The sequence below is a fragment of the Stegodyphus dumicola genome, chromosome X2, assembly GCF_044657685.1.
Source record: "Stegodyphus dumicola isolate Sdum_Otavi_A_Nest chromosome X2, ASM4465768v1".
Classification (NCBI taxonomy): domain Eukaryota; kingdom Metazoa; phylum Arthropoda; class Arachnida; order Araneae; family Eresidae; genus Stegodyphus; species Stegodyphus dumicola.
Genome location: NC_140781.1, coordinates 175,840,218 through 175,855,159, shown reverse-complemented (window position 1 = coordinate 175,855,159; position 14,942 = coordinate 175,840,218).

Below are 14,942 nucleotides of genomic sequence, written 5' to 3'. Positions count from 1 at the left end.
CTTCCGTTTTCCAGCCAGAATGCAATTTAGTTCGCATGTATTTAAGGTGAGGTTTCTATACTGTAAGACCATATTTTTCAGTAGTTACTAAATCACTCCCGAAGATAATTTGATCAGACCATTTACTATTCACATGCTTTAGAGACCACAACTTTGTAACCTAGCTTTGATTGCTGACGTTTATTTGTTTTCTTGCGAGGCGTGACTTTTGTTTGTTGTCGCTTTCTGATTAGCGTACCCGCAACACAGGAGACAATGATCTCCCCACTTTTAACTCACTTTCTTGACGATTCTTGGAGTTTCATCTGCTAGCTCGACGAAGTCATGTGCCCTCATTTTTGAGTCTTCATTTTTGTTATTTAGCTTATTAAGGCCCCCTTGGGGGACCACATATGTAATTTCATAATCCGTATCCGTACATCGTTAGACAGAGGCCACCTTACTAGGATTGCTAGATAAGACAAGAATTGCAGTCTTCGGCCTTGTATTATAGTTACAGATAGTTGAATTTCATGCGGTTAAGTTTTAAGCCAACTTCGCGTTAAATTAATCTTTGAACCACCAGTGAATCGCTACTAGTTTATTTGAATTTAAATTTTGCATTTGAACTTAATTCGCTTAACGTCTTACCAAGAGTTTTGTACATTTTGGATGATTGCAAAAAGCACTAAATTCTACTGGTTAATAAATAAATTAGAATCGTTCGACGTTCACATTTTCCCTTAAATGTCATACAATGATATTCTTTAATTATTTACTAGCGTGTAACATTCTTTAATTTACAATTTTGTTTCAACTAGATACTGAACGAGTTTTCACACAGGTAAATTACAACTTTTTAAACTCTAAAAATACGTTATGAATATTCTGATGAAGTTTTATTAACTTTAGAATCAGAATCTTATAATGATGTTAAAAAATTCGTTAAACTAGAGTTATTTTTCCTTTGTTAATTGATACAAATTATGGCTATGTGCCAATACATCAGGAATTTTCTAGAACATGAATTCTATAAGATTCTGTGAATAAAATCTCCTTTTAGAAAAATTTATATCGATCGATACCGTTTATGACAGTCTCCGTAGAAATACCCGTCACTTAATCTGTTGACATAAAAAAATGTTTCTAAACTTATCAAGGTCAATGTTCCTTCTTACCTTCCTCGGGAACATGCAAGGACCTGACTCGGAACAGAGAGCTTACTAAAGCTATGTTCAAAACTGTGGGAAGTAAACAGGATACACAAGAAGGGTATACAAAACCCTTTATTTTTCTCTATTTACAATGACTTCCGTACTTCGGAATACACCGACCCGCTACTTGGGGTCAAAACGTAAAAGTATAAAGATAAAACTAAACTCTAATTTAACTTTAGAATAATAAACGTGGAAGATTGGCCTTATATTAACAGGAAGCGTATGTAGTACAGAGAACTGTGAACACTACAATACGTTTAAAATTTATCAATGAGGATTAAAACCTCTGGCCTGGAAGGCAACATGCAACTGCGTAACTTCTAAGGTAAGCGGCCTGCGTCAACTCACTGCTTCCTCTCTCTCGTTTGGCAAAAAGCCACAACTTAAATACTTGGCGTTCGCCAGACAAACTTTGCATAAAAACCTTAACGTTTATAATTCTGGCCGGAAGTAGAAAATAAGAAGTGATAGTAAAGATTTAAAATAAAATAAACGTTAGTAAAACTTAAGATCCTTACATACTTCCCGCCAGAGTTAATTAGTTTGAAACTGAGGTCTAAAACGACCTTGTTGAAAACTTTTAGCTCTAGAATCTAACGCGAGGCCAATCTTTCACAAATATTTTTCGCTAGAAACTAGAAATTTAAAAGAAAGAAATTTGTTTTTACAAAAGCAGCTCCCAGGATACACACTTTTTTTCATCTGTACTGCATCTAAACAGGAGCTTTTATTCAATTCTGGTTCCTTCCAGAGATCTGGAAGGAAAACTAGTTTAATGAAATGTTACACAATGAAATGGCAAGTAACATGTATAATTATATTTCACTTAACATTCTTATTTCATTCATGACTATTTTAATTATCTCTCCCCGTGCTCTCTGACATGTGTTGTAAAAGAACACCAAACACGAATGTGTTTCTGTCTACGTGTTCCACACTTCCTCCTACAATCAAAACACTAACGTGTTAAAATTCAACATAACAAGACCTCTTAACACACCCTAATTTCAACTCTAAACCCTGAGGTACTATTCTAAAAGTGGCTAACTCTAAAGTGTAGCGTCAGAGAGCCTAACTACATCATTCAACCTTTAACACATATTCGCCATGCTTTAGTCTTTTTACAGTCACAAGAATAAAAAAAATTTTAACATTCACTTTTACCATATCACGGTATTTCTTAACATTTAAAATAACAGTTCACATTGTATATAATAACATATCAACATGCCGTTAATTTTACACATTTGAAAACATACATTAGTAGTACATTGTTAACTTCTATTCTTTTCAAAGCAAGTGCCAATTCTTTCTACATTGAAATACTACATTTCAAAAAGTCTTTCAGACTAAACTTCTTTCTTGCTAGAATGTTTTAAATAAAATTTATACAATAACTTTTTACAATATTTAAGTCTTTACACAACGCTATTATACATCAACTTTAGTTTTACGCGCGAGTAATTGAAAAACATAATATCAAAATCGGTAACAACTGATTTCTCGCCCTTTTGGCGATAAAGGTAGACCTCGCATGAGGTAAAACTTCTTGAAATCTGCCACTTGCAGTAAGAATGAAAGATTAACTTAAGTTTGCAAAGTAACATAAAATTTTATTTATCTTTGTGATATTCGGACATCCTTTTCTGGGCCCAGTCTTTAAAGGTATTGCAGATAGTGGTTTGATTTATCCTCCTTCTTGTACGGGCTCGCCCTTCAGTGCCTTCCTCTGGAAGCTTCCTTTTTTCACCAGTTCGGTCACCCTTGAATACCTTCTTCTTCTTCTCTGTTTGTGGTCTTGGCCGTTTGATGGTAGCTGGTCTTGGCGGAACCGGGAAACTTCTGTCGTGTTCGTGCTTGGACCTCGTTGCTGGCCGTTCAAATTTTCCTTGTAACTTTTCCTCCGCCGCTGATGGCCCTTCCGCAGTTCGGCGACATTTGCTGCGGAGAGTCCTGTCGGATGAGTAGATCTTCCGTTTTAGAGCCGGGTTATAGTTGCCGTCATTTCTCCTGGTTCTCTTCACATCCGTCGTCCTTCTCCCTTCTTCATTCTGGGGGTGTTCGTGAACTCTCTTTTCTGGACGGTGGAACGGCTTCTTTTTCTTGCTCCCTTCAATTTTTCCGCGGGGAAATTTTCTTTTCACTTGCTCCTGCCTCTTACTGGCTTGCCCTTGTACTTGTCGTTTTTCCACCTCTGGAGCTTGTGCCTGCGGTGTCTGCCGTGCCGGATCCTGCAAAAGATCTGAAAATATTTGCATTTTATTACGATCGAAGTAGGGTTTGATTTGATCAATGTTTGCGGAGCAGGTTTCACCATTTCTGGCTTTTAACACTACTACAGCGTGAGTTATTTTTTCTATAACATATGGTCCTTCAAATCGTGGAAAAAATTTGGCAGTTTTATCTTCTGGTGCTGAAGAAAGTGAATGCTTAATTTTTAAAACTTCATCCCCTACTTTATAAGTTACTCCCCGTCGTTTCAAATCATAATAGAGCTTCTGTTTTCTTTGTGCTACTTCCGTATTCTTTTTTGCTTCTTTTATTAGTTTTTCTATATCACCCATTTTAAATTCTGGGGTTCTTTGTTGCACATAAAATAATATATCTAACGGCGTTATAATCTTTCTGCCTAAAAATAATTCAGCAGGAGTTTTGCCCGTTGTATCATGTTTTGCGGTCCTAAGGGCGAAAGCAAATTCATTGACATAGTTATCCCAGCTTTTATGAAAATTTTTAACATAACTACGGATAATTTTCACTATATTTCTATTGACCCGTTCCGCTATATTTGATTGCGGCCGATACGGGACCATTTTTAAATGACGTATGCCCAGTTTTTGGCACATGCCTTCAAATATATTAATTACAAATTGAGGACCATTATCCGATATAACTTTTAGGGGCGCCCCGTATTTTAAAATATATTTATTTAAAATAGAATCAGTAACTAATTTCGCGGAGGCTCGTTTTAAGGGAACAATTTCGGTCCATTTACTAAAATGATCAACCATAACAAGGAGATAGCGACTTTTATTTAACTGACTTTTTGGGAAAGGGCCCAATAAATCGATGCCAATTATTTCATTTGGAAATTCGGATTTAATACTATTTAGAAACCCGGCCGGGCGGAAATTAATATAATTAACTACTTGACATGTTGGGCAGGACTGGACATACGCCCTTGTTAACTTTTGCAGTTCAGGAAAGTAGACTGCCTCGCGTACGCGTTGGATAGTTTTTCGAATACCAGCATGAGAAGCTAAAGGGCTGTCATGGAGCTCCTGCAGGATATTTAATCTAAGACTAGCTGGGATAACAGGTCGAAATTCGTTGTTGGAATTCGTAGTTTTTGTATAAAATAATAGACCATCTATTAGTTCGTAATGGGCCGCCCTATTTCTTATCGCCACAATATCTTGGTGGCTAAAATTTTCAGGATCCTTTAAATACTCATAAATACTTCCAAACTCAGGATCCTTACCCAGTTCGGTTATTACAGTTTCTCGGGAATTTATTGTACATGCTGTAAGCATTGCCACCTTTACGGTATTACCTTGTTCGTCTATTTTAATTCTTGATAGGGCATCTGCTACGATATTTTCCTTTCCGGGGGTATGCTTGATTACCAGATTATATTCTTGCAGCTTGAGTGCCCATCTTATTAACCTTGGGGATAAATTTTTCCCTGAGTACAATCTAGTTACCGCCGCATGATCAGAGTACACTGTTATCGGCGCCTTTCCAAAATAGACTCGGAACTTTTGCACTGCTAACAGAACTTCAAGTGCCTCTCTCTCGGTCGCGGAATAGTTTCTTTGTGTTTGATTTAAAGTTCGGCTAAAAAATGCCACGGGCTGCTGATTTTGCGAAAGTACCGCTCCTACCGCATAATCCGAAGCATCCGCTGAAATTTCTAAATTATCATCCTTTTCAGGAAATTTCAACACAGGGGCTTGCGTTAATGCTTGTTTTAATTTTTCGAAAGCACTATTGGCTTCGGCCGTCCACGAGAATCTTGCCTTTTTTCTTTTTAATTTTAACAATGGCTCCGCGATAGCTGCAAAATCTTTTATAAAGGACCTATAATATTAACAAAGTCCTAGAAAAGAAGAGAGCTTCTTTGCCGTGTTTGGAGTCGGATACTTTTGTACAGCGATTATTTTTGATTCGTCTGTCTCGATTCCTTTTTGAGATATTTTGTAACCTAAATATTTTAATTCAGGGGCTGCAAATTTGCACTTTTCGACATTAACTTTTAGACCGGCCTCATTTAATAAAGAAAACACCTGTCTTAAATCCTGTACATGTTGGTCGAGATTATCACTAGTAATAATGATATCGTCTAAATAGATAAATGTGGACTTTCCAAGAACAGGTCTTAACACAATGTCCATGCATCGCTGAAATGTTGCCGGGCCCCTGAAAGGCCAAACGGCATACGCAAAAATGCATAAGTGCCAGACTTGGTTATAAAAGCAGTCTTAGGCACGTCCTCAGGCCTAACCCCTATTTGAAAATAACCAGTCGTTAAGTCTAAAGTCGTCATGTACTTGGTTGATGTTATGTTCCTTAGAATTTCTTCAATGATCGGTAACGGATATACCGGATATTTAGTTATGGAATTTAATTTACGGTAATCAATAGCGAATCTCCACCTTTTTGGATGCGTCAAAGGATAGTCATTATTTTTCTTACATAAAACCACCGGGCTAGCATAACTACTTGAGATGGGCGTTATGATCTTTTTACGTAGCATATCGGTAATATGCCATTCTATAATTTTTTCCTTATTCTTATCATACCGGTATGGTTTTTGACGAACTGGCATTGCATCTCCGGTGTCAATACTATGGTTAGTAACCTGAGTAAATCCTGGAATATCACTAAATAAGGAAGCAAATTCACTTACCACTTGTCGGATTCTTCCTTGCTCGTCATTAGGGAGGTGGTCAAGTTTTAACATCGGCGGTTCAGCCTTTTCTGAATGAACTGGTTTCATTGTCAGCTTAAGGAACGCTTCATTAAAATCCAGTGTTGCTTGTGCGTCTGAAAGAAAATCTATCCCTAAGATTATATGTGCTTGCAGATTCTTTACTATAAAAAACATCACCTTTACTTGTTCGTCCTTGATACGGATATACAGAGGTACTTTACCTATGCACTTACATAGTTCTCCTTGCGCCGCTAACACTGTCGTATTATCCGAATTATATATGCGGTATTTCCGAAAATACTTCCTAAAAAAATCTTCTGCCACACAGGAACACTGCGCGCCGGTATCCAGGAGTGCGGTGGCTGGGATATTATTCACCAACACTTCAATCTTCGGAAGAGTCAAATTTTTCACCATTACTGTATTTAACTTGTAGGAAGAGGGGTTTTTGTGGCCTTCGGATTTCCGCACCCTCCCGTCAGCAGAAATCCGTTTTAGTTTAAATTATTTTTCATTTCCGTGCTTTCCTTCTTTTTTCCCTGGTTTTGTGACTTTTTTCCTGGGTTGCTATTGAACTGTCGACGTTCGCCGGCTGTTTTTGAATGCTCGGGTTTCCTTGCCCACTGATTCGCTTTGCCTCCGTAGCCGTGTGCTTGAGTTTGCTGTAGTCTTGGCGTACCAAATTGGTTTCGCTGTTGATATTGGCGTCTTCTTTCGACGTCCGCCGTTCTTCTACTTTCAAACTGGATTGCTAGCTCAAATAACTTTTCCAGTGAAGTCGGATTTCTTAATTCAATAAAGTCTTGCACTTGGGGCAGTAACCTCGGCAAAATCACTTGAATTATTTCAGGATCCGGACGGTTTCCATACAAGAGTTTGAAGACGTGAATTTTTCTTAAAATAAAGCTTGAGAGGTTTTCGATTCTTTGTTGATATATACTAAAAAGTTCCGTTTCTAATTTCGCACGATCCCTTACAACAGGGAAGGCTTTTAGTAGGGCAGTCTTGAAATTTTCGTAAGTATAGGTGGGACTTCCTGCTTGACCCAAGAGACTTCTGCCTATACATTTGAACCAGTTAAGCGCTTGGCCCCTCAAAGCGCTGGTAGCTAAGGTAACTTTTTGAAACTCGTGCACGGGGTAGAGCATGAAGTGGTCATCCAATTTTTCCAAAAAACTGGTTACCGGTGAGTTTCCATTAAATGTTGCTTCCGGTTTCATCGAAGCGCGCATGGTCTGGACGATGTAACCAAATCCTTCCAGGGCGGCAGCTGGCATTTCTGGATTCTGAGCCGTTTCTGCAGGCAGCACAGGTTCTTCTTGAAACTCGGCCATGGTTATTCTTCTTCGTTGGGCGCCACTATCAGGTTCAATGTTCCTTCTTACCTTCCTCGGGAACATGCAAGGACCTGACTCGGAACAGAGAGCTTACTAAAGCTATGTTCAAAACTGTGGGAAGTAAACAGGATACACAAGAAGGGTATACAAAACCCTTTATTTTTCTCTATTTACAATGACTTCCGTACTTCGGAATACACCGACCCGCTACTTGGGGTCAAAACGTAAAAGTATAAAGATAAAACTAAACTCTAATTTAACTTTAGAATAATAAACGTGGAAGATTGGCCTTATATTAACAGGAAGCGTATGTAGTACAGAGAACTGTAAACACTACAATACGTTTAAAATTTATCAATGAGGATTAAAACCTCTGGCCTGGAAGGCAACATGCAACTGCGTAACTTCTAAGGTAAGCGGCCTGCTTCGACTCACTGCTTCCTCTCTCTCGTTTGGCAAAAAGCCACAACTTAAATACTTGGCGTTCGCCAGACAAACTTTGCATAAAAACCTTAACGCTTATAATTCTGGCCGGAAGTAGAAAATAAGAAGTGATAGTAAAGATTTAAAATAAAATAAACGTTAGTAAAACTTAAGATCCTTACAAACTGGTATTTTATTTTTAATTCAGTAGTACAGAATTCAGTAAAAATGCATACATTCCGCTTTTCTATTTGTGTAAGGCTATTAAATATGATTTCCAAATTTAAAATGAAATTTATCTGTCAGTTTTGTCGTAAAAGAGTCTCACTTTTTGTATTTCACTTTTTATAGTTAGTATAAAATCTTCCTAATTATAAATATAGAATCGGGAAAATATATAAAAATATATAAAATTGATTTTTTTTAAATTTAAGAATGCCAAAAATAAATATGAGCGTTAATTGAAATATTTTGTAGCTGGAAGCATATGTCTACGACCAACGGTTGAAAAAATAAAGGTCGGGTACAGTTTTTTGTGATCACAATGTATAAACATACATGATTAAAATATGTAAAATTGAGACTGATAAAGCCTCTAAGTGAAGTTTTGAATTTTAAATTTTCATGTGAAACTAAAAGCTTTTTCTAGGTTTAGACACAGTGAAATGATCAAAAATAAAATCAAAAGAAGAACCAGTCTAGGAAGATTCCTGGTAATAATCTCAGACGCAACGGTTGCACGAAGTATGCAATTGCTTAGTTACAAGCTGAGTCAGTAAAAATCTACTTCAGGTATGCTGGCAAATACCTCGTTAACGACACAGCATGCGAATACTGTCTGCTTTAGAGTACTGTCTTCATAGAAGAACGTTTCAAAGAAAACGTTAAAGAAAGAAAGATTAAAAAAAAAAACATATGTGCAGCCAATCTGTTTTAACCTAGAAATTATTATTTTCTACTTAATCAAACTGTAGGCATAGAATTTTTCAATTTAATTCTTAGGGTAATTTTTAGAGCTGTTCTGTATTCAATGTATCACTTAACTATTAATAGCATCAATAGAACTTTTTTTTTCTTCCTAGAATTGACTACTACATTTATTTAAATTTTCGACATGTAGAAAATACTATTCTAACAAGACAGTAGAACTGCCTGTCATTGTTTCTAAGAATATATTGCCATTATAGTATCGTGATATTGTCAGCAAAAATAAACAATAAAACAATGTTTACGATTTTCAAAAAGAGGAAAAAGCTTTTACTTTCGGAATAAACCATGCATCAGCTTTAGAGACTCGAGAAAAGTTTAAACCCTCTGACCGGCCATATTTTTGCTAAGATAGGACAAATTTCCGAAACTACAGTGAGAAAGAATTATTTTCTTGATTTTAATGTCAAAATTTCCCTCGTGTTTTATACCTGGATTTATATACTTTTAATGTATTGCCTTAATGTTTTGGACATGTTTTAAGAAGCGCGTATATATACGTTCTTACAAACATCACAAAAAATACTTTAGGCCGTATATATACTTCCTTGCCGGTCAAAGGATTTTAAATAATTCCATAACGTTTATTTGAAGGATTACAGTTCCATTTGTTTTCCTCTAACGCTAACTTTCATTGTAAGTGACTTAAAAAATTCCAATAAACTATACAAATTTCTTCCTAGTTTTAGAAAAATAAGTGTTTCTCTATATTTTACATAAAGCACAGGAATAAAAAATAAAATTTTAAAAACAATATAGCCTATACCATTGTGCCTTCAGATCATTCCAGTGTATTTTTAATCATAACATTTCGCACAGATAAATCGCAGGAATAATCGAAATTTGTTTGCACTGAGGTGGTATTTTAAATTTTTTTAATTGTCTTACAGTGCCTTACGACGTTTACATTGCAAAATCATATAATCAAATTTGGTCCTAAAATCGCTATTAAATGCTAAAGGAAATTTTTAAAAAAGATACTTAAATTTTAGATCTAGTCCTACGCAATTTTATGAAAGTCTAAAAACATTCTTTGCTATAGCACTAATACTTTTGCTCTCTACCTAGTCTTAAACAACGCCATTGACATGATTCTCTGAACTGAAGCAAAGTCTTTCCTATCTAAAATAAAGTGTTAATAAAGAGTATTCTTTGTAAGCTTACTCCCTTCACTATCACAATCTTTTCGTTCACTGAAAGAACACGTATTAATAGGTTTCCTTAATGCACTAGCCATGTCTGACTTTCGTGGGTGTTCACCTTTCTCCGTTCCCCTTTACAGTAACATCAGACAAATAATAATACAAAAAAAAATACATAGTATATCCTCGAGGGCGTTTTTATTATTACACTGTATTATTTTTATTTTTGTCACAAGAAAAATTCTTTTTGCATTGGGGAGTTTAGCTCAGTATTTTCTTAAATTTCATCTCTTTCATCAAAATGAAGAGATCATTAGCCAATTCCTAGAGCAGTACAAATTCATCTCCGCTCTTAACATTATGACTCAACTTTCCATAGTTCTTTCAAATTCATTCTCATTCAGAAGCTTCTGAGAAACAATTGTATTAATATACAGGTAACAATTGGTTACTGTTTGTTAGGGTTTTGAAAAAAAAAAAAAAAGAATGACAATCACAATCAAGTTTTTGAAAATTACAATAGGAAAGAAGAAAACAAAGTTCGTCAATCTCAAAATTTAAACCTTATGTATTTAATTGCTGTTTTAATTATACAAACAAATATTTAATAAGAAATAAAAGGATTCAATAAAAAATTGCTTGCTAAAAAAAGAAAACAATTTTTAGTTAACGAAAGGATACTTTTCTTCAAAAATCAAAATATGCATACTATGAAATATATTTGCTCCAATATTTGATATTCCTTTTCCTTTTACTGCGTATAAAACCTCCTCTCTTTTAGATACTGAGAAGATTACGATATATGCTGCTCTAAAAATGGAAAAGGTTTCATTCCCCCCACCTGGTCTCTCTGTGTACGTCTTCAGAGTCACGTGATTGCGAGCAAAAGTCATTTATCTTCTTTTGCGAAGCTAATGCTAAAAAGATTTCTGTAAGGCTGAATTTCTTTTGAGCAATAGAAAACAAAAACACTTGTTACTTGCACATAGTAGAATACTGATGTAATCATTCTTCAAGCGTGAAACTTTTAAATCATTGATTCAATTTATAAGGTATTTTCTCCCTCCTTTCTGCATGCCTTAGTGGTGTAACGGTAGCACATTCGGCGCGTATTTCGAAAGGTCTAGATTCGGTCCCAGGGAGGGCACTGCGCATTTTTCATGTTTACAGCTCCAAAAAAGCATTATGAGTCTACAGTCTACAGTGGCGCCCGAACTAAAAGGTGGTGGACGATAATTCGTCACCACCAGGATTTGACAATTGGGTCTCCTAATCCCCAGTCGCCCTTTAAAAGAGGCAATATATAAGGTATTTTCTCCTTTCTTCCAGCACGCCTTCGTGGTGTAACTGCAAGCATACTCGATGCGAATTCGAGAGGTCCAGGATTCGAGTCCCGGCCAGGGCACTGCATAATTTTCTCGTTTTTAATTCATTAACGAAGCGTTAATGAAGCGTTTAACGAAAGGAGTAGCTGGGAAATCAGAGAACACGTTCAATCCCGTCCGTCAAATAAAATGTATCGGATAACTATGACCAGGGCGACCTCTTAGCAAAAAATATTTCGTACTAACTTATGCAAAAAAAGATACTAATTTTATATTTGGTTTCGTTTCACTCTCTTTAGGGTATTTTACGACATAACTCTTATCAAAAGTGAACTCAATGTAAAACTTCTAAATTAGCGTATGTCTGACAAAAACGACAAAAAGAATGATAAACTTGACCTCAGTGTAGTTATAAAAGCTTACACTTTTAGTTATTTATTTTTTTCTGTCTGCATATAAACCTTTTCTTTGTTTAATATTTAACTTACAGATATACATTTCATTTATTTCATATGCTAATATTTTTCTTACATGCAGGTTAAAAACACTGTGAATACTTATTTTTATTTTTAACAGATTTTGCTATATAAATTAAAAATCATTTCCCCTAATGAATGTTTTAATTTCTCTTCTTTAAAAAATTTCATGCACATAAATACTTGACATTATTTCAGCGCTTCTATGGTTCTCAATAAATGTCATGCCGTATCAAAAATTTAATAGATATTTTCTTCTATAAGATTTGGAAAATTAAAAGCAAGTTGCAACAAACAAGCAAAAGCATATTGCTTAAACTAATTTGGTTGTAAAAAAAGTTTTCCTCCAAAAAAAAGTTCTTAATAAAGTTAGGGAAAAAAAAAAGCAGTACCTTTAGTGCGGGTATTAATCACCACCCAAATCTATGACTTTCTGCCAACGTTTGGTAGTATTTCTAAGCCTTTGGCCCAGAAACTTGGTGGCCGCTAGTCCAAAAACTGATCAACCTCATTTTGGATATCCTGTGAAGAATGGGAAATAGCACCAGCAAGATGTAGCTGCAGGTTTGGAGAAAAAAAAGGAAGAAGTCCGAAGGAACGATGTCGGGGCTATATGGTGGGTGTGACAAAATATCCCATTCGAGTCCATACAGAATCCAGCCGGTGAATGCAGACACATGTGATCTTGCATTATCTTTTTACCCCGGAACTCAATTCGACGTTTTCCTAGACAGCAGTTTCCACACGGACTAGCATCTCGCTGTACACCTTACTATCAAGAGTTTTACCTTTCTCCAAATACTCTTTGTGGATGGAATACTCTGATACTACGGAAATCCCACCACATATAAATCATGATCTTTTTGTTAGTCAAATTGCGCTTTGCGACGCTGCCTGTTGATTTTTCCGATAATAATCCTATGTGCTATATCTGACTTCGAATCTAAAATTTTCTGAAGAACACAAAAACCTTGTCTAAAACTTAAAGGTTTATTTAACTAGAACTTCAACACTGATGAAAACTTAACATCATAAACGAAAACTTAACATCTTGGGCGGAAAAACTTCAAAGTGCTTTAAAGTAACAGCTATGCCGGCACGGTGAAGAACACTTTCCTTTAAAAGACAGAATCCATCTAGCCCTTTCGGCGTATATCTCCATTCGCTGAATTCAGACATCCGCTCCTACGTGTTTTGGACTTAAACGGCCAGGCTGGAACTGGAACAGGACTGGAACAAGACGGGAACCGGAACAGGACTGGATCCGCAACAAGACGGGAACCGGAACAGGGCGGGAACCGGAATCTCTCATTCCCTGGCTTCTCCCCGGGCAGGTCTATTCTGCCTCGAACTAAAAGGAACTGCGGTGCCACTAAGGAAAGCACCTCCTTTTATTGCCGGCGGTTGCCGTTACTACAGGCGACTATGCAAATATTTAACATCCTTCCACCTAAGGAAAAAAAAAAGAAAAAAAAGTGAACTTTCACATCAAAGTAAAACAATGCCAAAGAGCCTTAATATACCAGTCTGTCCGGCGGAGTTACAGTTCTACCAGATCGTGTTACAGGCCTGACAGATTTATCATCTATGTTGAGTTAAGTTCAGACAATAAATGTTTTTCATTCTGCAGCTTCACGGGTACATCATTAGTTCCATTATCACTGTACACAGTTGTGGGTTTACCTCTTCGTGACACGAACCGATGAAAAGCCTGAAGAAACACTTCTGTAGATAGAGAAGTCAGCAACTCCAAATGGACCGCTCTATAAACGGAGCATGTAAAAACACAAATCCATGCCTTTTCTGCAAACTCAATTTCATCAACAGTGAGTTCACCTTTCCTTTTTTTCTTATTTCTGCAATTAAAGAAAAATCGTTGAATCCAACCAACAACTCTAACTGATTTTCGATAGCTAGAAAATCGCTCACTCAAACTAAACCTTTCAGTAGACACTAGAGATGAAACCACTGCCTTTTTTTTTCTCGCTGGCTATTTCCGCTTCATCAGTTATAAATTCGGCACTCGGCCAATTTTCTTGGGATTTTAAAAGCCAGCTCGGACCCTCCCACCATTTTGACCGGGAGAGTTGGCGAACTGAACACCCTCTACTTGGAAGATCTGCAGGGTTAAGGTGACCAGGTATATGCCTCCAATCCTCCACACGTGTCAAAAGCCTTATTTCCTGTACTCTATTTTCTACAAATGTCCCCCATTGTTCTTCCCTTTTTATCCATGCAAGGACAGTAGTTGAATCTGTCCAGAAAAATGTACTTCTGACCTCAAAGTCTTTTAGAACGGCTGCAGCAAGACGAGATTCAATAGTTGCTGCTAACAATTCTAATCTTACAATAGTAGTTTCCTTTTAACCACAAGGGGAAACTCTAGACCTAGCCTGAAGCAACTGGACTTTAACTGATTCAGGTTCTTCTACACGAATAAAAACTACTGCCGCATACGCTGCTTGACTGGCGTCACAAAAAACATGGATTGAACACTGTTTTGGCTGATATCGTATCCACCTTGGAATTTTAATGTTTTTCAAAAGAAAAATGTCTTTTACCCATTTCAAAAATTTACTTTTAATTTCGGTGTTAACTTCTTCGTCCCATTTTACTTTTGTTTCCCATGTAAGCTGTAATAACATCTTAGGTAATATAAGGACTGGACATGTTATACCGATGGGATCAAATACTTTATGGGCTATTGCCAAAATACTTCTTTTCGTAACTTTCTCGAAACAAAGATTTTGTAAATTAGCAACATTTATTTGAAGAGTATCGCCTTGTCTTTCCCATAACAAACCTAATACATTCGCAATAGTTTCTGTTTCTAAACTACAGTCGGTATATTCCCAACCCCGTAATTCAAATTTTCGTTCTGCCATAACATCTGAAGATACTTTCATGAAGCGCTGTAATTCATCTTCACTTCCGACACTTGTTACACAGTTATCAACATAGAAACTATTCATTAATTTAACAATAATGTTGGAAGGATATTTTACATCTGCATCATTTTTCTCCAAAATTGAATTTAAGTGATATTGAATAACAGCTCCAAGTAAAAATGGACTACTAGTTACACCAAATACGACTCGACAATGACGAAAAGGCTTCAAGCCA